Source organism: Rattus norvegicus, chromosome 13 (assembly GCF_021556685.1).
Source record: "Rattus norvegicus strain SHRSP/BbbUtx chromosome 13, alternate assembly SHRSP_T2T, whole genome shotgun sequence".
In the NCBI taxonomy this organism is placed as follows: Eukaryota; Metazoa; Chordata; class Mammalia; order Rodentia; family Muridae; genus Rattus; species Rattus norvegicus.
In genome coordinates, this window is record NC_141546.1 from 109,330,384 (window position 1) to 109,355,180 (window position 24,797).

At 39.7% G+C, this 24,797-nt stretch overlaps 1 long non-coding RNA gene and 1 other non-coding gene across 4 annotated transcripts; one reads left to right on the forward strand and one right to left on the reverse strand.

Annotated features, from left to right (window-relative positions):
• The first annotated feature begins 9,133 nt into the window (after positions 1-9,133).
• Positions 9,134-24,355, forward strand: LOC120096211 (uncharacterized). 3 transcript variants are annotated; one of them, XR_015635828.1, is made up of 6 exons: positions 9,134-9,451; positions 16,796-16,860; positions 21,104-21,198; positions 22,453-22,495; positions 23,035-23,129; positions 23,778-24,355. It is a non-coding gene; the product is annotated as an uncharacterized LOC120096211 (long non-coding RNA). The 3 variants fall into 3 exon arrangements; XR_015635829.1 differs by lacking the exons at positions 9,134-9,451; positions 16,796-16,860 and having other exon boundaries at positions 22,930-23,129; XR_015635830.1 differs by lacking the exons at positions 9,134-9,451; positions 16,796-16,860 and having other exon boundaries at positions 23,035-23,171.
• LOC120096407 (small nucleolar RNA SNORA17) lies at positions 9,958-10,087 on the reverse strand. Its single transcript, XR_015636427.1, has one exon. It is a non-coding gene; the product is annotated as a small nucleolar RNA SNORA17 (small nucleolar RNA).
• Positions 24,356-24,797: the final 442 nt, after the last annotated feature.

A 24,797-nucleotide genomic window follows, 5' to 3' on the forward strand; every position in this document is an offset into this window, starting at 1 on the left:
CTTTCTTTCATGTCATTTACTTATTCCCCTAATAATATTCCCTGGAATCGTCTTCGCTGGAGATGATTTCAACACGTATTTGTGTAAAACTAAATTACAATAGAGTTTGTTAGTGAGAGAAGCATGTAGAAAGGGTAAATAAATTTGGAACAACAAATGTCTGTGGTTAAGAGATGCATTTTAAAATTAAAAAGAAACCGTCTTTAGTCATGTCTAAACTGCATGGGACTTCATGGTGGATCAAGACGACGCAGCACTTGTTATTAACAATGCCTCCTAAAGATGAGGGAATCATTGGTTAAGAAAACAAAGAATGGACTTAAATCTCTTTCCCTGTGATTACTGGCAATATCTGTTTTGGAAGTTATCTCACACAAAAATTGTATTCTAGAGCTTATAGTTTTTATAGCTCTCTTACATTAATTTAGAGTTTTTAAATCAATTTTAAGTTTAAATTAATTATTATTGACCTAGTCAAATGATCTCTTACATATTTTATTATATACATTAATAAATGAGCCACTATAAAATAGTAATTCATTCACTTTGAATGAGACACCTACATAATTTTACTGTACATTTTTATGTTTCCCATTCATTAATTGTCAATTCTTCCTATGGATATTATGATATGATAAAATGTATTTTACTCATTAAGTTCTCTCTACCAACCAACTAAACTTCATATTAGATCAAAAAAGATTACACTTTTTTAAAATATCCATTATTTTAATATAAAAATTAGGTCATAAGCCAATATACTTAAAATAATACATTATCAAAATGAAAAATAAATTTTCTATTGTTATAATATTTAACCTTTTATTGTTTTCTTGTTTAGAAATTGCTTCTGTAACATGTATGTACCTTTTTATTTGTATTAACTTTCTAAAATATTTATACATATCATTTTAATAGTCAGTTAATATTTAACTATGACTCTATATTCCTATATAAAAAGTGTGGATGAAATGGACTGAATGTGCAATTCTCAAAACAAGTACAAATGGCCAATAAGCATAAGAAAACAAACTTCACATCCTTAACTATCAAAAATATTCATCAAAGCTACATGGAATTTCTATCTTCCCTCAGTTGGGGGCTCATCCCTGGGGAACATTATTTCTCTTGCTCTCAGCATTCCTGAGTTACCTGTAGTTTTTTGTCTATGGGTGGGGCCCCATGAAATTTCCCCTCTCCATGTTAACCTGTCTATTGGTGTTGTATTTCTTCAAGTCTCGTTTAAATAGCCATATTGTTGAGCTACTATGAATAAAATATCTCTGTCATTTTAAGGAATCACAACCTCACATCATATTTCCTGGTCTTCGGGCTCTTACAATCTTTCTGCCCCCTCTTCCAAGAATCTCCTTGAGCCTTAGGTGCAGGAGTTATATTGAGGATGAATCGATTTTATCAATCACTTGTACTCTGCATTTTAGCAAGTTGTTTTCTACAATGGTCTCCTGTTGCAAAGAAGTTTCTTTGATGGGGGCAGAGTTTAAAAGCTGCATTTATCTGTGGATATAAAGATAAATATTTATAATGTGGGTAGAAGTTATTCTAGCTGTGGTGGTAGTAGTTTCTCCTTTAAGGTCTATGACCTCACCGGCCCTGGGTAGTTGGTTGGGTTTCCAGTGTCAGGCATAATTTCCCTCCTGTTGAGTGTGCCTTACGTCCAGTTCAAGGACTGATGATTATTACCAAGATATAAGTGCTACTGGTGCACTTTTAGGGACATCTTGCTGTGATGGTTGTTATTATAGCTCATACCATATGTGTATTGGTAGGGTTATTGATTTTTTTTCTCTCTTAGAAGCTTACACAGCATAATCCTATAGTATGAAAGCTAGTCCTCAGAGATGAGGCTTTCAAGTCAGATCCATGTTGGGTCCTCTGGGTCTGTGTCTGACGTATATGGCATCTCCAGCAATAAGAATTTACCTTTAACCTCTGGGATGTAACCAAGGACAAGAGGAATAGCCTGCATTGTTTTGAGTCTCTTGAATTCCCGTGAGCAATGTCTATGGCATTGGACTCCAATGTGAAAGGTGGTTTCTTATGTCTGGTATTGAGGATTTTGTTAAATAGTCTTGGTAGAAGAATCATCTGTCCACATGGAGTTTAAGCTGTATCTGTTTATGTATTCACATAAATTACATGTATATGTGTAATTTTATATAAATAAATATTAATATAATTCTTTGTGGCTTCTTCAGACATCCTTAGTGTTATTTTACCCTCTTTCTTCCTCTATATTGATCTTCTGTCCTTATCCGCCATTAAAGCCTTTCCTATTTTATCCATCTCCCTTCAAATAACAGGTAATCAGCCCTTACTCTGTCTAGTAATCCCCCTCCCTAACTATGGTCCTCTTATCATTTTCCTACTTCTTGCACTTGCTTCAGATAATATACTTGTAACTGAGTTTATTCATTTATAAAAATATAGTTGTTTTATTTTGGAGAGAACAGATGGAAATAGATATTGTTTTAGTAAAGGAAATAAGCCAGACTCAAGAAGACAAATACCGCATTTTGAATTTAGATTAAAAGTTATACATACGGCATGAAAGAACAGGAACTATGGGAGGGGAGGAAGTGGACCAGAAGTGGGGAGAAAGGAAACAAAGGAGAGTAATAGAACAGAAATATTCATCAAGTACAGTGATATATATAACAAATTCATAATGAAACATAGTTTATAATTAAAGAATGATGAAAATTATACTTTCTACAAAAACAATAACATCTAGTTAAATTTTAGGTTCATAGCACTTTTTAAGTCTTATTTTACATCTGATTTAAACATTTTTATAAGTGGATCAAAATCCTAATTTTCTTTCTGTTTGCTGTAATATTTCTTATTAGACAGAAGTGTATTTGAGGACTTACCCAAAATTTTTAACTTTAGATTATCTTAGTGACAGTAATGTGGCTTCACCAGCGCTCTCTACTTAGGTTCACCTGAACAGCACATGCGTTTCAGTTTTACTCTTTGTAGCATTGTCATTTGTGGGCGTTGGCTTTCTGGCTCTATCTTCTCAGTTTACTTGTAATGGTAATATCACTCAGTAAATACTGACAAGCCATGCCATCTGTATGTCCATCCTAATAACCATGCTTTACCTTCAGCTCTTTTCTTTAGTCCTAAAATTACCAGTCGTTAATCTACATCAGCGCCATCCTATGCATGTAGAGCATGCCATCGCCCTGTCACATCTTGTCATAAGTCTGTGCTGACTGTTAGATACGTCTCCCATTACCACCACTCACCTTCATCGAAGTAGGGCTGCTCATCCTGAGAGTGGTGTCTGAAGCTGATGATCTTAGATTTTTCTCTGCTCCTGATATTGTTTGAATCTGAAATATTCCCAACAGGCTCATGTCGTTATTCTCTAGCTGGAAGCCATAGAATCTTTTCAAAGAGAGGTTTAGCTGGAATAAAGTAAGAATGGGCTTTAAAAATTATTTGTGAGGCCTCCGGTTCAAACACAGTCTACTTCCTCATACACTGCATCCATTTCCATGAACTAAGATGCTCCAGCGAACATTCCCTGCTAAGATGGGTTGAAAAATTCTGAAACCATGAAACAATGAATCTTTCCTGACTTGTGTAATTTCTGTAAATTATGTGTTTTGGTCACAGTTACACAAAAGAACTAATATGGTGTCTAAGAATGGAGCCCCAGGTGCCAGTGCAAACCCTATTACACGATTAGTATCTGAGGACAGGGTTTGGTCAGATCATGTAACCCTGAACTTGTTTTATCGAAAAAGGTGATTCTGATTCTGCAGTCCTTAACTATCTATGGACTTGTAGTTTGTTAATTTTAAGTCTTCAGCGCTTTTAAAACAGAAAATGGGCCAACAACCTCATCTGTAAAACATAAAACAAAAAAACAAAAAAAATTCTATCCTTACTTCTGCTTTTTCAACTCAGCAATTCTTGCTCTGGATTAGAAATAAATTATTCTTCAAAGTCACATGTGAAAAGATACACAGAGGCAGTGGAATCCAGAGGTTGGTAATAGAACAATTGCAATGCTTGAGCGTTCCTGGCTTATACTCATGCTTACTAAAGGATATTTGCACTTTGTGAAGTTTTTAATAATCAGAAACTTTCTAATGATTTTTAGTGAATTCCCATAAGGATCATTGGATAAAAGGCTTCTTTCTCCTCTTTGGAAAATCCCTATATAAGATCAAGAAACATTGGTGCTTTCTGTGGGATGGTTAAGAAGTATTATACTTATCCTGGGATTTTCTTAGCAACTGGCAAACATTCAGGGTGTTAGCTAAGTTACTTGAATAAGGAAATAATAAACAGAGTAACATTTGTTTTAATTTGTTTCTTTCTTATTTCTTCCATTAATATATTCACTTTACATCCTGATTGCAGTACCCCCTCTCCTCCCATCCCCCTCCACTTCACCTCTGAGAAGGGGGAGGTGCCCCCGGGTACCAAGCCACCCTGGCACCTCAAGTCACTGCAGGATTAGGTACATTCTCTTCCACTGAGGCCAAAAGACAGCTTAGTTTGGGGAGGTTAAGACCCCGCTCCAGTTGTCCAGGGGATCCACATGAAGACCAAGCTGCACATCTGCTATATATGTGTGAGGGGCTAGGTCCAACCTTCTTTCTCTTTTCAGATATGGGCTCAGTATTTGCAATATGTTTACCTCAGACTCACAAGTGCTAGGATTATAGCCATGTACCACACTGACTAATTTTCTTCCATTTTCTAAATACTCTCAAATTCTTTTACAGATTAGATGTCCTTATATACATTTGAGATATTTTACAAATTGTATAATGGCAAACTAATAGATATACTAAAACTATAACCTTAGTGAATTTGTCAAACAGCATGATTTTATGTGTATATAAATATATACATATGTTTATATGTGATCATATATGTAGTTACATATGCATCTGTCCACGAGTGTGTATGGAGGTCACACAATGACCTCGGGGCTTACCCATCTTGTTTTGTTTGGTTTTGTGACAAGGGCTCATACTAGCCTGGCTCACACTGGTTTGGCTAGGCTGACTGGCACATAAGCCATAGGTCCTCTTTTCTCTACCTCCCTATTTGTATGGTATCCAAACATGACTGGTAACCCAAACAGCATGTGCCTATGCTAAACAAATTCCTATGCCTTCTTGGGGACCTTATGCAAGGCATTATATTTTTCCATTTATCCACAAAAAGATTAACTAGTTCTCAAAATTCCTTAAGTCATTTGTTCTTTACTTGTCTTGGCTTAATGACAAATTTTGATCTGCTTTATCTTTCTCTTTACTAATTTTTCTTTCCTTTCCTTCTTCTCCCTCCCCCTTAGTGTTAGGTTTACCTTAACTGCCCCATCCCCTTTGTATTGACTTCCCTTCCTCCTACCTAATTAAAGCCCTGCCTAGTTTTGCTGCCACCCCTTTTAACAGTTTGTATCTGGCTATTCCACTCTCTAGCGCTCCTCTTCCCACTCCCTCTCTTTCTCTCCTTTTCCCTTCCTTATCAGTGCTGGAGTTAAAATAGGTCCTCTTGTGTGCTCAGAACTCTGAAGTAAACTTTTGCCCACACAAGCCATACTGTCTCAGTCCATAATCAACTGTTTAATGTCTTAAATTAATTATACCATGGATAAAACTATTGAAGTACAAATAATTCTGCTCCTGCTCCTTCTAAAAGTAGTAGACAAAGATGATCTAAATATTGTGTAATGTCATCAACAAGGAGAAAGCTGTAATTATCATCTCAGTTTCCCAGAACAATGTGCTTATGTGGATGTGTCCTAAGCTAAGAGAAGCAAATTGGACAATTCTATGGCATTACTGTCTTAAGTAGAGATATCAACATTGTAACGTTATTGTTTGTTTAACATGTACTTCTTGTAAGCCATTTTATGTAGCATACTGAATTTAGGCATTTAACACTTGAAAGTTAAAAGTTTAACAAATTATCCATATTTGTAATTATATTTATATATTTATTCAAGCTAGCTTTGCCCTAAAAGTTTTCCTGGTTATTGGTTATTTGTCCTGACTTAATATCCACCACAAATTCTTTATAACTGCCACAAAGGATTTCCTCTAAGTCTCTGAGAAGACAAAGTTGTTTCTATCTCTGGACTATCAGTTGCTAAGAATAATTATTTGCAAGAGTTAAAGTGAAGCCAGCTATAGTGGTACTCAACTGGGATCTCAAAACTAGGGAAGTTGAGACAGGGTGGTTGTGTTTGACGCCAGCCTATACTGTGTAGTGAGACCTTGTCTCAAAAACATAAACAAGCAAAAATAAGCAAACAAACAAAGAGAAAACCTAAATGAAGCCAACCAAAGAAAACAACAAATAATTCAATAAATTCAGTTTAACCAGGGTTGGGGATTTAGCTCAGTGGTAGAGGGTTTGCCTAGCAAGCGCAAGGCCCTGGGTTCCGTCCTCAGCTCAAAAAATAAAAAATCAGTTTAACACAGGCAAAAACTCCTAAGTCATAGTTATATTTCAAAGTAAAATATTTAGTTAGATTATATTTCTAAATGTGTGGACTTTAAAAGAGTTTAATTTTACTCCACCAGCAGTTATTAAGTCTTAGTACTATTTTAATAGAGCATTCTCTGGTTGACATGACTTACATAATTAAATTAACTTCCTTCCTTCTCCCATGGGCTTCTTCTTAAATTCTCATAAGAGTTCCCATAGGAAATAGGAGACAAGGTCCACTGCACTTGCTTTTCAATTCTTCTTTTTCTGGTGCTTTCCTAGGTGAGCAAGTGTGACAAGAGCAAATTCAAAATTTGCTCTTAAAAATTGAAAGTTTTAATTCTCTGGGTTTTGTGAAAAATAAGGCACAAAATCTTCAACTTACTTGTCCTACCTCCAAGATGTTCAGGGGTAGAGAGGGAGCAGAAATTGAGAGAATGGCTAACCAGTGGCCATCAGAGAGGCTTCATTCATCAACTGATGGACTCAGATGCAGCCAAACATTAGACAGAGCTCAGGGAACCTTGAGGAAGAGGGGGAAAGAAGGCTTGAAGGAACCGGAGGGGTCTAGGACACCACAGAAAAATCTATAGAGTCAACTAACCCAGGCCCACTAATCAAAAAGCACACATGGGCCTGACCTAGGCCCTCTGCACACATTTAACAGCTGTGTAGCTTGGTTTTCATGTGGGGCTCCTAACAGAGAACAGGGGCTGCCTCTGACTCTGCAGCCTTTGGGACTCTTCCTTCACTGGGCTGCCTCATCCAGCCTCAATAGATGTGCCTACGTAAAAAACCCAAGACCGAAGAGAAAGGGAGGAGGAGTGGGGGACAGACTGTGAGGAGAGGAGGGAGAGGAAACTGCAGTCAGGATGTAAAATTAATTTAAAGAGAAAAAAGAAAAAGAAGCTAACATTATTACACTAATCCCATAATTATAATCACAGACTAGATCTTTGTGGATGTTGCCTCAGGTCTAACCTAGGGTTTCATGCGAGCTGCCAAGGGCTTTACAAGCGGGCTTTGTCCCAGGCCATGGATTTAAAGAAATAGATACTGCAGTGAAATCCTGTAGAAATATAAATGTCATCAATCACTCAAATTTGTAATATTCTTAGATTCTTTTTGCAATATTTATAGTTTTCATATTCAACCAAGGTTTTTAAAGTATCTTGATAAATTATATTTTTTCACTTTTTAAAATTCAGATATGAAGAGACTATAAGGAAATAAAAAATATTGAAATTAATATCACAACTATGTTTTAAAGTAGGATAGTATGAAATTATAATGTTATAATAAAATTGTTGTTGGATACTATTTTTATAAATCACAAGTATATGTTTTTTAAAAGAGTTAATAGCTAAAGTACTCAAAATTCATAAAGTAGTTCCATAAGATATAAAATTTAGGCTTTGATTGTTTATGCTTGTCCTGTGGTCACTTTTTTCAGCTTTCAAGCAAACCCCTTTGAAGTGTCCTCCTACAGGAGTTGGTGTTGAAAAACTGAGAAGACAGAGACAGATCACCTGAGAAGTAATTCCCTGCTTCTTGGATCAGTAGTTGTCATTTTTGACTGATTTATGTACTTTCTTGAGGAGATTCTTTTCAGTTTAATACCAGGATTCCCATGTCCTACCTAAAAGCTACTGAATCAGGTGAGCTGTGGCCAGAGACATGATAAAAAGTTTCCAGGAGATTCTGGTGATCAGAAAAGGTTGTGGAGCATGGTGTTAGGAAATCGTTAAATCGTTAAGTGAAATTTGAATGCAACTGAGAGGAAGTATGCAATCTAAATATGAGGTTTTATCATTGCTACCAGTTGAAGACATGTAAATAAAGCCAATGAAAATAGATTCAGAGACCAAACATGTAAATGTATCCCTGTTGATTTGCTTTAAAGGTAAGGTACAACTCGATGCCAGGTTTAAGTATTGTAATAGGTATTGTATGAACTTTAACGATGGAAATGCAGATTCCACATTCAAAAAAGTACTAGCAGCAAACTACCTTTTTGGTGAAACTCTACATCTGATTGTGATGTAATTTTGTATACCACTTCCAAAATCAAAATGCAAGTGTTGTTCTTTATCTACAGTCTACTCAAGTGTAGTACATGTGTTCAAAGATCAAATCATTTAATTTTCGTTTGCCTTGTGTGGGAACTTCTGCCCCTCTCTTTCTTACTCTTCTCTTCTGCCTTCCTGAGAGGTACCTGAACCGGTCAGTCACGGACTCTCCCACTCTCGTGCCCGCGGAGCCATTATCAGCAACGCTGCAACCAGGACCAGCTTTACCCTGCTGCCCAGGTAGAGTGCAGAGCCAGCTCTCCCACGTGCTGCAGTTAGTGGAAGATATGGCCAGTTTCCCCACTCTCGTAACACCAGGGCCAGTCCTACTTCCTGCCATAGACGGCAAGGGATAAGGTGTTTCTCTTTTGTCTGCACCACTGCCCAGCAGACAAGAGGTAGGGCCATCTCTCCCGCGCTAACACCCTTGGGGCCAGCTCATCTGTAACCCCCATATTCAGGGCCAACTCTACTGTGCTGCTTAGAGGAAGTGCAGGGACAGCTTTTATGCTTTCATGACTCCAGGGCCAGATCCCCCACAACCCCCACATATAGGGTCAGCTCTACTGTGCTGCCTCAGTGAGGTACAGGTCTGGTACCCTGAGTGCTACAGCAGGTGAGAGGCGGGACCAGCTCTCCTCTTCTGCTGACCTCTGGGCCAGTTCTTCTTCCTGCCATAGGTGCAAGGGGTGTGTGCGTGGGGGCCCGGTATCCTCCCTTGCCCAAGTCACCGCAAGCAGACAAGTGACAGGGCCAGCTTTCACGGCTCACATCCTCAGGCCAGCTTGCCCGATCCCCTGCCACCAGGATCCACTCTACTGAGCTGCTCAGGCAAAGTGCAGGGCCCACTCTCCCAAATGCTGCAGCTCCAAGGTCAGCTCTCCCACAATTCCCAGGTAAGGAGTGGGATCAGTTCTGCACAGCCCTGACACATTCATATGTCCGTGGGCATAGCCCAGACCAGTAACATCTGGCCTTTGGTGGTAAGAGACCCCTGCTGCTACAGGGCCACAGACCCAGACATGGCCCCTGGTGGCAGCACAGGCCAGGATCCCAGATAGCATCATCAGCTACTCACAAGCTATTTCTCACACCCTCAAATCTTTAGTTCTGCCTCTTTTTATTGTGCCGACATTCTTCTGTTTCTTTTCCATTTCTCCACCACTTACTTGCTCTTCTAAGTGGCACCTGGGGTCTCCGAGTGTCTGGGGTCATCTCTGGAGTGCTTTGCCCTGCCTGTGCATTATGGTGCCAGGCAGGGGTCATTTCAGGTATGGTCTGCTTCCTCCAAGTTTGCCTGCTGCCAAAATGATTGTGGTCTCAGGCTTGCTCCCTGTCCTGGGAGCCCATTTGGGCCTGCCTGGCACCAGACTGATTGCCTCAGGCTTGCCTTTTTTCAGGGAATGTTGAGCTATTAATCATCCAGATGTTCATAGGTCAGAACATGGAGAGTAGACATAGCCTCTCTCCTGTCTACCACCTATGGCCACGTGTGACACATTATCCATTCCTGCAGCGCCTCTGGGGTCAGTAGATCTTATGATTCCCAAGATCTTGTCACTAAACTAAACCAAATGAAATGAAACAAAAGCAAGGAAATTTTAGAAAGAAAGTCACAAAAGGGGTTTTATTGGTGGGTAAAGTCAAGGCAACCAGTTTCAAATAGGACTTAAACCTGGTGGTAATTATAAAGTTGTTTTCCTATGTTAATTCATTTTCTTGAACATTATTTGTGGGGGGACAGCCTCAGTACTTCTTTCTTTCTTTTTTTTTATTGGTTTTTATATTTTTTTATTTTATTTTTTTTTATTAACTTGAGTATTTCTTATATACATTTCAAGTGTTATTCCCTTTCCCGGTTTCCGGGCAAACATCCCCCTCCCCCCTCCTCTTCCTTATGGGTGTTCCCCTCCCAACCCTCCCCCCATTGCCGCCCTCCCCCCATAGTCTAGTTCACTGGGGGTTCAGTCTTAGCAGGACCCAGGGCTTCCCCTTCCACTGGTGCTCTTACTAGGATATTCATTGCTACCTATGGGGTCAGAGTCCAGGGTCAGTCCATGTATAGTATTTAGGTAGTGGCTTAGTCCCTGGAAGCTCTGGTTGCTTGACATTGTTGTACTTTTGGGGTCACGAGCCCCTTCAAGCTCTTCCAGTTCTTTCTCTGATTCCTTCAACGGGGGACCTATTCTCAGTTCAGTGGTTTGCTGCTGGCATTCGCCTCTGTATTTGCTGTATTCTGGCTGTGTCTCTCAGGAGCGATCTACATCCGGCTCCTGTCAGTCTGCACTTCTTTGCTTCATCCATCTTGTCTAATTAGGTGGCTGTATATGTATGGGCCACATGTGGGGCAGGCTCTGAATGGGTGTTCCTTCAGTCTCTGTTTTAATCTTTGCCTCTCCCTTCCCTGCCAAGGGTATTCTTTTTCCTCATTTAAAGAAGGAGTGAAGCATTCACATTTTGATCATCCGTCTTGAGTTTCGTTTGTTCTAGGGATCTAGGGTAATTCAAGCATTTGGGCTAAAAGCCACTTATCAATGAGTGCATACCATGTATGTCTTTCTGTGATTGGGTTAGCTCACTCAGGATGATATTTTCCAGTTCCAACCATTTGCCTACGAATTTCATAAACTCGTTGTTTTTGATAGCTGAGTAATATTCCATTGTGTAGATGTACCACATTTTCTGTATCCATTCCTCTGTTGAAGGGCATCTGGGTTCTTTCCATTTTCTGGCTATTATAAATAAGGCTGCGATGAACATAGTGGAGCACGTGTCTCTTTTATATGTTGAGGCATCTTTTGGGTATATGCCCAAGAGAGGTATAGCTGGATCCTCAGGCAGTTCAATGTCCAATTTTCTGAGGAACCTCCAGACTGATTTCCAGAATGGTTTTACCAGTCTGCAATCCCACCAACAATGGAGGAGTGTTCCTCTTTCTCCACATCCTCGCCAGCATCTGTTGTCCCCTGAGTTTTTTATCTTAGCCATTCTCACTGGTGTGAGGTGAAATCTCAGGGTTGTTTTGATTTGCATTTCCCTTATGACTAAAGATGTTGAACATTTCTTTAGGTGTTTCTCAGCCATTCTGCATTCCTCAGCTGTGAATTCTTTGTTTAGCTCTGAACCCCATTTTTAATAGGGTTATTTGTTTCCCTGCGGTCTAACTTCTTGAGTTCTTTGTATATTTTGGATATAAGGCCTCTATCTGTTGTAGGATTGGTAAAGATCTTTTCCCAATCTGTTGGTTGCCATTTTGTCCTAACCACCGTGTCCTTTGCCTTACAGAAGCTTTGCAGTTTTATGAGATCCCATTTGTCGATTCTTGATCTTAGAGCATAAGCCATTGGTGTTTTGTTCAGGAAATTTTTTCCAGTGCCCATGTGTTCCAGATGCTTCCCTAGTTTTTCTTCTATTAGTTTGAGTGTGTCTGGTTTGATGTGGAGGTCCTTGATCCACTTGGACTTAAGCTTTGTACAGGGTGATAAGGATGGATCGATCTGCATTCTTCTACATGTTGCCCTCCAGTTGAACCAGCACCATTTGCTGAAAATGCTATCTTTTTTCCATTGGATGGTTTTGGCTCCTTTGTCAAAAATCAAGTGACCATAGGTGTGTGGGTTCATTTCTGGGTCTTCAATTCTATTCCATTGGTCTATCTGTCTGTCTCTGTACCAATACCATGCAGTTTTTATCACTATTGCTCTGTAATACTGCTTGAGTTCAGGGATAGTGATTCCCCCTGAAGTCCTTTTATTGTTGAGGATAGCTTTAGCTATCCTGGGTTTTTTGTTATTCCAGATGAATTTGCAAATTGTTCTGTCTAACTCTTTGAAGAATTGGATTGGTATTTTGATGGGGATTGCATTGAATCTGTAGATTGCTTTTGGTAAAATGGCCATTTTTACTATATTAATCCTGCCAATCCATGAGCATGGGAGATCTTTCCATCTTCTGAGGTCTTCTTCAATTTCTTTCCTCAGTGTCTTGAAGTTCTTATTGTACAGATCTTTTACTTGCTTGGTTAAAGTCACACCGAGGTACTTTATATTATTTGGGTCTATTATGAAGGGTGTCGTTTCCCTAATTTCTTTCTCGGCTTGTTTCTCTTTTGTATAGAGGAAGGCAACTGATTTATTTGAGTTAATTTTATACCCAGTCACTTTGCTGAAGTTGTTTATCAGCTTTAGTAGTTCTCTGGTGGAACTTTTGGGATCACTTAAATATACTATCATATCATCTGCAAATAGTGATATTTTGACTTCTTCTTTTCCGATCTGTATCCCCTTGATCTCCTTTTGTTGTCTGATTGCTCTGGCTAGAACTTCAAGAACTATATTGAATAAGTAGGGAGAGAGTGGGCAGCCTTGTCTAGTCCCTGATTTTAGTGGGATTGCTTCAAGTTTCTCTCCATTTAGTTTAATGTTAGCAACTGGTTTGCTGTATATGGCTTTTACTATGTTTAGGTATGGGCCTTGAATTCCTATTCTTTCCAGGACTTTTATCATGACGGGGTGTTGAATTTTGTCAAATGCTTTCTCAGCATCTAATGAAATGATCATGTGGTTTTGTTCTTTCAGTTTGTTTATATAATGGATCACGTTGATGGTTTTCCGTATATTAAACCATCCCTGCATGCCTGGGATGAAGCCTACTTGATCATGGTGGATGATTGTTTTGATGTGCTCTTGGATTCGGTTTGCCAGAATTTTGTTGAGTATTTTTGCGTCGATATTCATAAGGGAAATTGGTCTGAAGTTCTCTTTCTTTGTTGTGTCTTTGTGTGGTTTAGGTATAAGAGTAATTGTGGCTTCGTAGAAGGAATTCGGTAGTGCTCCATCTGTTTCAATTTTGTGGAATAGTTTGGATAATATTGGTATGAGGTCTTCTATAAAGGTTTGATAGAATTCTGCACTAAACCCGTCTGGACCTGGGCTCTTTTTGGTTGGGAGACCTTTAATGACTGCTTCTATTTCCTTAGGAGTTATGGGGTTGTTTAACTGGTTTATCTGTTCCTGATTTAACTTCGATACCTGGTATCTGTCTAGGAAATTGTCCATTTTCTGAAGATTTTCAAGTTTTGTTGAATATAGGTTTTTATAGTAAGATCTGATGATTTTTTGAATTTCCTCTGAATCTGTTGTTATGTCTCCCTTTTCATTTCTGATTTTGTTAATTTGGACGCACTCTCTGTGTCCTCTCGTTAGTCTGGCTAAGGGTTTATCTATCTTGTTGATTTTCTCAAAGAACCAACTTTTGGTTCTGTTGATTCTTTCTATGGTCCTTTTTGTTTCTACTTGGTTGATTTCAGCTCTGAGTTTGATTATTTCCTGCCTTCTACTCCTCCTGGGTGTATTTGCTTCTTTTTGTTCTAGAGCTTTTAGGTGTGCTGTCAAGCTGCTGACATATGCTCTTTCCTGTTTCTTTCTGCAGGCACTCAGCACTGTGAGTTTTCCTCTTAGCACAGCTTTCATTGTGTCCCATAAGTTTGGGTATGTTGTATCTTCATTTTCATTAAATTCTAAAAAGTTTTTAATTTCTTTCTTTATTTCTTCCTTGACCAGGTTATCATTGAGTAGAGCATTGTTCAATTTCCACGTATATGTGGGCATTCTTCCCTTATTGTTATTGAAGACCAGCTTTAGGCCGTGGTGGTCCGATAGCACGCATGGGATTATTTCTATCTTTCTGTACCTGTTGAGGCCCGTTTTTTGACCGATTATATGGTCAATTTTGGAGAAAGTACCATGAGGAGCTGAGAAGAAGGTATATCCTTTTGCTTTAGGATAGAATGTTCTATAAATATCCGTTAAGTCCATTTGGCTCATGACTTCTCTTAGTCTGTCGACATCACTGTTTAATTTCTGTTTCCATGATCTGTCCATTGATGAGAGTGGGGTGTTGAAATCTCCCACTATTATTGTGTGAGGTGCAATGTGTGTTTTGAGCTTTAGTAAGGTTTCTTTTACGTATGTAGGTGCCCTTGTATTTGGGGCATAGATATTTAGGATTGAGAGTTCATCTTGGTGGATTTTTCCTTTGATGAATATGAAGTGTCCTTCCTTATCTTTTTTGATGACTTTTAGTTGGAAATTGATTTTATTTGATATTAGAATGGCTACTCCAGTTTGCTTCTTCTGACCATTTGCTTGGAAAGTTGTTTTCCAGCCTTTCACTCTGAGGTAGTGTCTGTCTTTGTCTCTGAGGTGTGTTTCCTGTAGGCAGCAGAATGCAGGGTCCTCGTTGCGTATCCAGTTTGTTAATCTATGTCTTTTTATTGGGGAGTTGAGGCCATTGATATTGAGAGATATTAAGGAATAGTGATTATTGCTTCCCGTTATATTCATATTTGGATGTGAGGTTATGTTTGTGTGCTTTCATTCTCTTTGTTTTGTTGCCAAGACGATTAGTTTCTTGCTTCTTCTAGGGTATAGCTTGCCTCCTTATGTTGGGCTTTACCATTTATTATCCTTTGTAGTGCTGGATTTGTAGAAAGATATTGTGTAAATTTGGTTTTGTCATGGAATATCTTGGTTTCTCCATCAATGTTAATTGAGAGTTTTGCTGGATACAGTAACCTGGGCTGGCATTTGTGTTCTCTTAGGGTCTGTATGACATCAGTCCAGGATCTTCTGGCCTTCATAGTTTCTGGCGAGAAGTCTGGTGTGATTCTGATAGGTCTGCCTTTATATGTTACTTGACCTTTTTCCCTTACTGCTTTTAATATTCTTTCTTTATTTTGTGCGTTTGGTGTTTTGACAATTATGTGACGGGAGGTGTTTCTTTTCTGGTCCAATCTATTTGGAGTTCTGTAGGCTTCTTGTATGCCTATGGGTATCTCTTTTTTTAGGTTAGGGAAGTTTTCTTCTATGATTTTGTTGAAGATATTTACTGGTCCTTTGAGCTGGGAGTCTTCACTCTCTTCTATACCTATTATCCTTAGGTTTGATCTTCTCATTGAGTCCTGGATTTCCTGTATGTTTTGGACCAGTAGCTTTTTCCGCTTTACATTATCTTTGACAGTTGAGTCAATGATTTCTATGGAATCTTCTGCTCCTGAGATTCTCTCTTCCATCTCTTGTATTCTGTTGGTGAAGCTTGTATCTACAGCTCCTTGTCTCTTCTTTTGGTTTTCTATATCCAGGGTTGTTTCCATGTGTTCTTTCTTGATTGCTTCTATTTCCATTTTTAATTCCTTCAACTGCTTGATTGTGTTTTCCTGGAATTCTTTCAGGGATTTTTGTGTCTCCTCTCTATGGGCTTCTACTTGTTTATTTATGTTTTCCTGGAATTCTTTCAGGGATTTTTGCGATTCTTTCAGGCATTTTTGCGATTCCTCTCTGTAGGCTTCTACTTGTTCTCTAAGGGAGTTCTTCACGTCTTTCTTGAAGTCCTCCAGCATCATGATCAAAAATGATTTTGAAACTAGATCTTGCTTTTCTGGTGTGTTTGGATATTCCATGTTTGTTTTGATGGGAGAATTGGGCTCCGATGGTGCCATGTAGTCTTTGTTTCTGTTGCTTGGGTTCCTGCGCTTGCCTCTCGCCATCAGATTATCTCTAGTGTTACTTTGTTCTGCTATTTCTGACAGTGGCTAGACTGTCCTATAAGCCTGTGTGTCAGGAGTGCTGTAGACCTGTTTTCCTCTCTTTCAGTCAGTTATGGGGACAGAGTGTTCTGCTTTCAGGTGTGTAGTTTTTCCTCTCTACAGGTCTTCAGCTGTTCCTGTGGGCCTGTGTCTTGAGTTCACCAGGCAGCTTTCTTGCAGCAGAAAAGTTGGTCTTACCTGTGGTCCCGAGGCTCAAGTTTGCTCGTGGGGTGCTGCTCACGGGCTCTCTGCAGCGGCAGCAACCAGGAAGACTTGTGCCGCCGTTTCCGGGAGCTTCAGTGCACCAGGGTTCCAGATGGTCTTTGGCTTTTTCCTCTGACGTCCGAGATGTGTGTGCAGAGAGCAGTCTCTTCTGGTTTCCCAGGCTTGTCTGCCTCTCTGAAGGTTCAGCTCTCCCTCCCACGGGATTTGGGTGCAGAGAACTGTTTATCTGGTCTGTTTCCTTCAGGTTCTGGTGGTGTCTCAGGCAGGGGTCCTGCCGCTCCTGGGCCCTCCCCCACGGGAGCCCAGAGGCCTTATACAGTTTCCTCTTGGGCCAGGGATGTGGGCAGGGGTGAGCAGTGTTGGTGGTCTCTTCCGCTCTGCAGCCTCAGGAGTGCCCACCTGACCAGGCGGTTGGGTCTCTCTCTCACAGGGTCTCAGTACTTCTTTCTTGTTGGTTCTTCTTGAAGCAACAGAGTGGGAAGAGCTTCAGTGGAGGTAAGACTTGCTCTTATGAGATATTTAGGGTTGCTGTTCAATAATAAAACATTTACCTATCTTAAGTCTAAGTCACTGTGCTTCTGTAGCTAACTTGCCCGTCTGGATTGCTCTGAGGTGAGAAACTGTTTAGCGCCCCATCATAAAACAGCAGCGGAGTAAACAAAGCAACGTTTGTTCTGTCTCTGCAGGAACTGCGCAGCCCTAACCTCCAGCCTCCTAGTTGAAGTTGCAGGAAGAAAAAGGGACACTTTGAAAAGTGATTTAAGCTTTTATTTCTATGTTCTAAAAGTTTCCTATGAAAGCTTTCTAAGAAAAAGGGGGAAGGGGTGTCTAAGAAAAGGGGGATAAGGGGGTCTAATACAAAAGGGGGTGTGGATGCCCTTGTTCTAAAAATCTGCCTGAGGCTAAATTGAAGTGTTTGGGATTAATGGCTTTGTCATAGGAGATTTCAAGACAGCCTAACATTGACTGTCACCTAATTACTAGCTGTTACTCCTGTGCAGATCGACAATGAAAAGGAACAAGTAAAACCAAAAGATATACAAATATACAGTTTGGGGAGAAAAGGAGCAACAGGACATGTAATAGAAGCACATCCAGTCCTTAGAAATAAATTAAAAAAAAAAGACTGGTCCTAAATGGAATTAACAAAGTGGTGACGCTAGGGAAAGACCACCATCCAGCTAAGCTTTCCGCCTTGCGAAAGGCATTAGAGAAAAGCTTAAGCAGTGATGGAAACAGAACAACAACAGAAAGCTGGCGCAAATGTGATTGAAGGAGGGGGCCAATCTCCAGCATCATCAGGCAGCAGAACATGGCAGCTTCAGCCACGATCCTGACTTTAGAGTCAGGGCTACAAGAAAGGGGCTATGAAACCTCTCTCTGACATTAAGGAAAGCTGCTGAGGCCAGGTATGTATCCAGAGTGAACCTACATGGAGGCCCAGTGAGGCCATGACGAAAAGGTGAAACCAGAATTTCAATGGAGACTCTAAGATGTTGGAGATGCCAGAGTAGTGGGATGCCTGCCAAGGAGACCTGCAGTTCAGGTGTGGAACCAGCCCGAGAGAGAAGTGTGTTGCAGTCAGCAAAGCTGAATGAAGTCGAAGATCTGAAGAGTCCTTTATGAGACATGAAAATGCAGAAGGTGGAATTTTCCCTGCCAGTTTTCTGTCTTGCTCTGGGCCAGTATTTCCTCACTACGCTCTTTTTTCCCTCTTTGAATGGTAATGTATTTTGTGCCGTTATATGTTGAAAGTATATAATTTACTTTTAGGTTTTGATTTTACTGGGTCTTAGAGTTAAGAGAATGCCATGAGTCTCAGAAGAGACTTTTGAACTTTGGAATTTTAAATGAGGTTGAGACTGAAAGACTATGGGGACTTTGAAGTTGGACTAAATGTATTTTGCATTATGATATGACTCTAAGCCTATGGGGGACAGGGAACGGAATGTGGCGGCTTGAATAAAAATGACCTCCGTAGCCCATATAGCTGAATGTTTAGTCATCAGGGAGTGATGCTATTGGAAAGAATTAGAAGAACTGGGAGGTGTGGCATTGTAGGAGGAGGAAGTGTGTCTCTGGGAATGGTCTTTGAGGTTTCAATGCCCACGCCAGGCACAGTTTTCTCTCTTCCTGTGGTCTGTATATCGGGATGTTGCTCTCAGCTATTGCTCCAGTTTGATGCATGCCAAGATGTTTTCTGTCACGATGATAATGGACCAGGCCTCTGATACTGTTAGTAAGTTCCCAGTTAGATGCTTTCCTTTGTAAGAGTTGCCTTGGGCATGATGTCTGTTAACAATAATAGAACAATAACTTAGACGAACAGTAAGCCCAAACATACTTTCTTTTAGAAATTGCCTTGGTCATGATGATTTATCACAACAGAAAAATAATTAATACAGAACTTTCCTCAATAATCTCTACTCCAATAATTTTGATTTTCTAGGCATTTCCCACAAAAACACTGTGGAAAATTCAAAATTTTATTTAAAACTTGGCCAAACTAATGTTGTCTTAGAGGACAGTTGCTTCGACCACAACCCTAACTAACCCGTGGGGAGGAGCATACTTTAGACCATGAAAACAGAATCTAGCTTTTTTTCTCTTATACTAGAGTTATTAAATAACTATGCTCAGTTCCGTAAACTATTTCTTTTTGTTCTGCTGTTGATAAAATTTAAGCTTAATAGCATGCCATAAGTACTGTGACTCCCATCCATCATGATGTGATTCCTAAAAGTACTCTTTTAGGAATTAAAAAAGAAAAGAAAAAGTGACAGATTTCTTTTAGACAACGGGAATTAGCTCCATTAAAAAAAAAAAATCTCCTTTGCCTGAGCTGATAATCCCCATCTCTGCATCTATCTCTGGGCTCCTTTCTGTTTAGTAATTATTTTTAAGGATCTTTGGCATGCAGAGTAAGATTATGTTTTTTAATAATTGGAAATACTATGATCCTGTGGGTTGCCATAAAATTAACTATGAGATTTCAGTAGAATTTTCAGGCCTCATAAATTCTTCTATACTTTGACTATATACTATTACTGAATTGATCACATTTAGGGGACCTAAAGGCAACAACTGGCAACCACCTTATGGGGTCAAGATCTTTTTTCACATATTCCTAAAAAGTAATGACATCCTCCATCTTTGAAGTGCTGAGACCTGGCAATTTTTTGTTTGGTTCTTTGGTTAGTTTTTTGTTTTGTTTTTAATTATTTTATTTATTTACATTCCAGCCATTGCCCCCACCTTCCTGGTTCCCCTTCCCACCATTCCTCATTTCATTCCTCCTCCCCTTGCCTCGAGAGGGTGCTTCCCACCTCCAGGCCTCTCCCTTCCCTGGGTCCTCAAGTCTCTGGAGGATTAGGCACATCTTCTCCCACTGAGGTCACTCCAGGCAGTCCTCTGCTATGTAAGTGCAGGGCTTGGGGCCTCCAACCAGCCTACATGGCTACATGGTTGGTGGCTCAGTTTCTAGGAGCTCCCTGGGGTCTGGGTTAGTTGAGTCTGCTGGTCTTCCTATGGGGTTGCCCTCCCCTTCAGTTTTTTCAATCCTTCCACTAATTCAACCATAGGGGTCCCGACTTCAGTCCAACGATTGGCCTCAGTCAGCTGCTGACAGAGCCTCTCAGAGGCGAGCATGATCTGTCATGGTCACAATTCTCGGAACTTGTAAACAGAGCACCCAGCTTTTTCAAGATCTTTTAAATCAAGCTAAAAATCATTATCTCACTTATCTAAGAAAAGGTAACTCTGAAATGCTGAAAGTCAAATACCATACATGTTGTATTAATTTGAAGTTGGAAAGAATAGACTGTGTCTATAAGAAAAGATTATAATGATACATGTCAAAACCTTCCGGGACTCGTGAGACAGGACAGCAGGTAAGGCACTTTATCTACAATTCTGATGACTTGAGTTTGATCCTGGGACTCACACAGTTGAACCAACTGACCTACACACACACACACATACACACACACACACACACACACACACACACAATTAGTAAGTAAATGCTAAAAATATTAATTTTGTGGTATGATTATGAATAGTTTTATTTATCTTCTATAATTTGTAAAATTTTCTCCCTAATCAAGTATCACTTTTCTATTTTAATCTTTTTTAACTATGATTATTTATCTGAATACTATTTTGAAGTATAAATGACCTCTTTCTGATAATTTTCCTATTCTATAGATCATTTAACTTTTTTTTTTTTGGTTCTTTTTTTCGGAGCTGGGGACCGAACCCAGGGCCTTGCGCTTCCTAGGTAAGCGCTCTACCACTGAGCTAAATCCCCAGCCCCTCATTTAACTTTTTAAACCCAGAGAACATGTTGACATTTGCAAAAAATCAAAAACAATCTGTAAGACTTCAGCTCTTCTATTGAAATGTAAAAAGATTTTTTCATTTTAAAAAATAAATAAGGAGCTTGGAAGAGACAAAGTGGGGCACATGAAACTTACTTCAGAGAACAAAATGGTTTTTAGTGGTTAAGAATCGTGAGTATATGAGTACAGTCATCCATCCATGCCTGCAGAGGGTGGGTTCCAAAGGAACCAAAATCATCAGATATTCAACTCCACAGACTCCAGAGGATCGATGAAACGGCAGGGAAGGGATGGATGTTTTGATAACTCTGGGGTTTTGATGAACTTAGAAGAAATGGCAGCATGCATAAATTATGCATATTGGAATTCCCCTTTAAAAAAATGTTTCATGTCTCAAGTATGTTATAGAAGCTGGAGAAACCTACCAAACCTAAAGGCATGAGGAACCATCACAGAGCATTTCAGTGAATAATGTACGTGGATCAGAGCTCGTGTAAGTACCTGGACCTTGCTTCAGCCTTGTGTGGATGGATATGGAAAGCATAAGAAAGAATGAAGTCCACTATCTAAACGGGAAGATTTAAATATGAACAAAATTAGCTTTATCTTCTTGACTCGGGCCCTGGGCCTCCGGGGCTGTCATCCTCAGTGTCACCATGTTGCTACATTCCCCCACGGGTCACAGTTCTGTGCTGAATCTTACATCATCACTAGCACAAGTTTCGCTGATTTCTGAGCTTTTCTCTGTCTACTGCTCTCTTTACTACTACAGTTCCAGAAAATTCTTGCTACCCTAGACTTGCTGACAAGGGAGTCAATATCTTGTACTCAGGAGTCCACTGTGCTCTGTTCGAGTTTTCTTCCTCTTCTGAAATCCAAAATTTGTCATTAATTAGACGACGAGACCAGTGTAGAAATCAGCTAACTCACTCCTCTTTTCTCAGTGGCCCCAATTCTGCTTAGCTGTTATTTAATGTTTAAAACTAAGTACTTCGTATATATTGTGTTTGATTATTGTTTATGAAATCGTAGCAAGTCTTCTACTAGTTATACAGCTGGATCTAAATGTATCAATTATCATATTTTTAACCTTTATAACTTCAATTTTGATTTGCAAACATTTATGACTGGGGCTGGAGATGTGGCTCAGCAGTTAAGCACGTTTGCTGTCTAGAGGACCTGGGTTTGGTTCCCGACATTCAGATCATGTTGTTCACAGCTGTTTATAACTCTACCTTCAGGATTTCTGATGCCTCTGGTCTCCATGGACACTTGCTGTCCCATTCACATATCCATACACAGATACACATGCGTACCCACAACTAAAATAATAAAAATAAAGTATTTAAGTCATGACTGACCATTTTCACCATGTCTTATTATATAATGGTTTTTCTTTTTTAAACATTAAAAATGTCTTTAAGGAATTTGTTATTTTTCTTTCATTTGTATTTCTTTTATTTTCTAGATTTTGCATCCCATTTCTCTCTCTTTTGTATTTGTTTGTCTCTGGAATTATAAAAGTTTACTATGAATTCATCCTTTATGGAGTTGTTTCCACAAGATTAATGCATTCAGGTTTTTAGAGGTATCTATGATAGAAAAGCAGGTTTGGTTTGTTTCACACTACTAAGAGTTTCAGTAAACTAAGAATTTATCGTATGGGATTTTCCACAGACAGATTAATGCAAATCATACAACACCTCCAGCTTAGGGGTAAGCTTCTCATTTCTATTTTCTCCTGCAGAAACTCGTTAGTTGACCCGCTTCTTCACAGCGACAGTGGCTTAGTGAGTACAATGTTCTAGTTACTATGGTATACATTGGCTTTTATTTTAAAGGATTAATTTCTAAATTTAATTTTTCTTCAGACTTTAGACTTAAGCCTGTGACCCTGGTACAAGTTAAACTCTGGGCCTTGGGGAATTTACCTTAGTCTGTCTTTTTCATAGGTCACTGAGTTCAGGTTTCGCTCATTATACTGATTTTGAATATTTTATCTGTTTCTACCTGGGGATTTCCTTTGCTTCTTTCCAGTATTAGTTCTGTATTTAAAATTAATTTGGATTTATTGTACTCAGTTTTCTAATTATTTTGTGTGGTTAAGGAAACTTCAAGAGTCATCAAATCTACCACAATATTTCTTTGACCTATGTTATTTTTTGACTATTTAAGTATTTATCTTTTAAGTAAAATATTTCCTTGAACAATTTTTTCCTTTTAGTGGATATGTTATCAGCTCACGCCTTCCTATCAAAAGAAGCCAAAGTGTTAGAATATGAAGGTTTTCATTGCCGGGGATCATGTTAATTTAATCTGTACCATGCAGGACTCCAAGTAGAACAGCAATCAAATAGAATTTTAGAAGTATCCATGAATTTTGCAAGCAAATGGATGGAACTAGAAAATATCATTCTGAGTGAGGTAACTCAGACCCAAAAGGATATGCATGTTATGTACTCACTAGTAAGTGGATATCAGTCAAAAAAAAGTAGAGAATTTTTAGGATACAAAACACAGAACTCAAGAAGGTTAACAACCCGGAGGACCCAAGTGAGGATGCCTCAATCCTACTTTGGAGGGAGAAGAAAGCAAATATAGGTGTGGGGAGAGGGACAGAGGGACCTGGGTGGGAAAGGGGACAGAGAAGAGAGGGGGGCATGATCAGGTATTGGGAGGCAGGGGACAGGACGGAAGACCTGAGGGCCAGCAGAAAGAAATGAAATAGGCAACCTCAGGAGGTAGGAGTGGGGGGACCCTCTAGAACGTCCCAGAGACCTAAGAGACGAGAGACTCTCAGGACTCAAAGGGAGGAGACTTAGATGAAATGCCCTACAGTGGGGAGATGGAACCTGTAGAGTCCACCTCCAGGAGAAAGACAGGGCATCAAGTAGAGGGATCCCAGTCGAAACTCTGACCCAGAATTGTTCCTGTCTGAAAGAACTGCAGGAACAAAAAAGGAGGAGAGCATGAGGGAAAGGAGGTCCAGTGAGAGGCCCAAATTGGGATCCAGCTCAGGGGAAGCCCCAAGGCCTGACACTATTACTGATGCTATGGTGTGCTTACAAACAGGGGCCTAGCATGACTGATCTCTGAAAGACCCAACAAGCAAGTGGAAAGAGTCCGATGCAGATATTTACACCCAACCAATGGATTGAAGCTGGTGACCCCTATGGTAGAATTAAGAGAAAGCTGGAATAAGCTGAGGAGGGTGAGCCTATAGGAGGACCAGCAGTCTTAACTAACCTGGACCCCTGGGATCTCTCAGACACTGAGACACCAACCAGGCAGCATCTACCAGCTGATATGAGGCCCTCAACACAAATACAGCAGAGGACTGTCGGATCTGGACTCAACCAGACAAGATGCACCTAACCCTCAATAAACTTGGGGTCCCAGGGAGTGGGGAGGTCTGGTGGGGTAGGGGCAGGGGTGGGGACATCCTCTTGGAGGCATGGGGCAGAGGGAAGGAGGTGTGGGATGTAGAACAGTCAGAGGGTGGACCAGGAGGGGGATAAAATCTGGACTGTAAAAAAAGATTAAAGAGTACATTAAAAAAAAAGTATCCACTCAAGAGAATACAAGGATAATTCTAAAAGTTCATTAAGAATGCATATTTATTAAAAAATAAAACTTTACACACAAATTCACCTTTGTCTTCATGTGCTCAATGTTATCTAAGTCTGTAAATGATCCCTCAGCTACCAGTTATTTTCTCCATTACTTAGATGAGAAGATAGAGTACTCAGAAAAAAATCCTAGCGTTGAGGAGATGGCTTAGTCATCGTGTTATATAAGCATGCGTATCTGAGTTCCTACCCTAAATATCTTTTTTTTAAAAAAGGCTAGGCATGGCAGTGTACGGTTGTAATTCTAGCACTGGAAGGCAGAAGCAGGTGCATTGTTAAGATTTTATGGCCAGATAGAATTCAATGGCCAGCTATCCTGGCCAATGGAAAGCACTGGGTTCAGTGAGAGATCCTGTCTCAAAAAGCAAAACAAACTAAACAAAATAAAGTAGGGAATAATAGAAGACAGTATCTCATTATCTACTCTATTAATGTGAATGTGCATGTACCAGATACAAATGCT